Source organism: Pinus tabuliformis, chromosome 8 (assembly GCF_031772625.1).
Source record: "Pinus tabuliformis cultivar Carrire ecotype Pingquan chromosome 8, CPIR1, whole genome shotgun sequence".
NCBI classification, from domain to species: domain Eukaryota; kingdom Viridiplantae; phylum Streptophyta; class Pinopsida; order Pinales; family Pinaceae; genus Pinus; species Pinus tabuliformis.
Window position 1 is genome coordinate 1138883760 of NC_142294.1, and position 2373 is coordinate 1138886132.

Consider the following 2373-nt stretch of genomic DNA (forward strand, 5'->3'; position numbering starts at 1 on the left):
TTTTCATATCGAGACAATCTCTGTGAGAAAAAAACATTGGACCATGGTTGACCATGGTTGATTTCCATATCCATATGGTTTGACCATGGTTGAATATGGTTGGCTAGAAAACCCAATGGATTAATACTAAAACCCCAAGGGATTACGAACCTAAGGGAATAAGATTAAACCCAAGGGATTAATATTATAAACCAAATGTATATAAACACTAAGACAAATATTATAGACACTAAAGTAAACATGATTAACCATGGTCGATCTTCATATTGAGACAATCCTTATGAAAATGCCATGTTGGACCATGGTTTATTTTCATATCAAGACAATATTTGTCACAATGCGACATTGGACCATGGTTGCCCATGTTTGATTCTATAAAACATGGTTGACCATCATCAACCATGGCTGACCATGATTGACCATGATTGTCCATGGTTGACTATGGATATAAACCCTAGTGTTATAATAAGTATAAATAGTGGGGCGAAAAAAAAATGTATCTCCTCCATATTTATTTCTATTCCATTTCATGTATTTATATGATTTTCTTTACAATATTTCCCTTAAGATTTTTTTATCCTAGATTGATTTGAAAGATAGAAAATCGAATATGTCAATTGTACCAAATCTCAACTTCAAACCTACAATATATGAAATATTAAACATTAATATATTAATGCATTGTATTATTAAAGTAATTATAAAAAAATAATATGTTATTTAATTTTTATTGATAATAAGGTTGTTTTTCGGATTAATCACATTGTAGAGATTTGGTCGACTTTTTGAACCAACTAATGTGCTTGATCCTCACGACAAATGGTGTGAAACATCCAACAAATGTGATTTGTCATGAGGATGAACCACATTAGTTGGTTCAAAATGTAGACCAAATCTCTGCAATGTGATTAATCCCAAAGACAACCTTATTATCAATATGGATCACAAAAGTATAACATCTAACATTAATTTATACTACTAAACACATTAATTAAATTGTTATTTATAATATATGAATCACTATATATTAAATCACATAAATTACAAAGTAACATATAAAATCATTATATATTAAAACAATGTTTTGCATTAAATCATTTTATTACATTAAATTACAAATTATCATATAGAGGTAATGTATATTGAACTACACAATATTGTACTCATTACAAATTATTATGTAAAAGTAATGTATGTTAAACTACACATTATGTTATTGATGAGGGTGTTAAAGACTAAAAAGGGATTCTATTAAAATGATTTGGAACCATTATAAGTTAAAGCAATATTTTGTATTAAAATCAATGTCCATTAAAACATTGTATTTGTTTATAAAATCAATGTATATCAAATTCCACATTATTTTTTTATAACTAAAAAAGTATCAAACCACTTCAATAAAAAAAATTAGCACCTTATTATAAATTTTGAAATTGCAATATATTAGATTACAAATTTTGAAATAATAAAATTAAACCTATGTTTTGTATTAAAATCAATGTCCATTAAAACATTGCATTTTTTTATAAAATTAATGTATATTACATTAAAAATTATTATTATCAAATCAATGTATATCAAATTCCACATTTTTTTTTAAACCTAGAAATCTATGAAGCCACCTTAATAAAAAAAAATAGCACCTTAAATTAAATTTTCAAATTGCAATATATTAAATTACAAAATTTCAAATAATAAAATTAAACCTCTCCTATTGGACAATCTATATTTCAACAGTTTCATAAAGTATTTTTGTACCAAACTGGAGTTATTTGAAGATCTAAATCTATGCAATATGAATAACCACTCTTGGTCTACCTAGTGTTATATATATATATATATATATATATATATATATATATATATATATATATATATATATATATATATATATATATACAATATATTAAAATATTATTATTATAAACAATTACAAATAGTTAATTTTTAATAGTCACATTTACATTATATGCCTAATAATTATTAATAAGGTTGATATAAGGTTATCCATAAATAACAACCACAGTTTCTAATCTGATTGTACATGTGGTTGAAATAAGCCTAGCTTGATATATCAACCACATTTTTTAAATGTGGTTGTACTAGTATTTAGCACAAATCAAAACACATCCTATTAAAAAAATTAATTAAAAAATTGGTTTTATATGTGGTTGAAATAAATCTATCTATGTATATCAACCGCATTAGTAGATGTAGTTATATACCACATTAGTAAATATGGTTATGCTAATATTAAGAAAAAATCAAAACATATCCTATTGAAAAATTAATCATTATATACTTCAGCTTGTAGATCAAGAGTCTTTATATATATATAATATTTTTTTTTCCTAAACATACATTATTTTATAT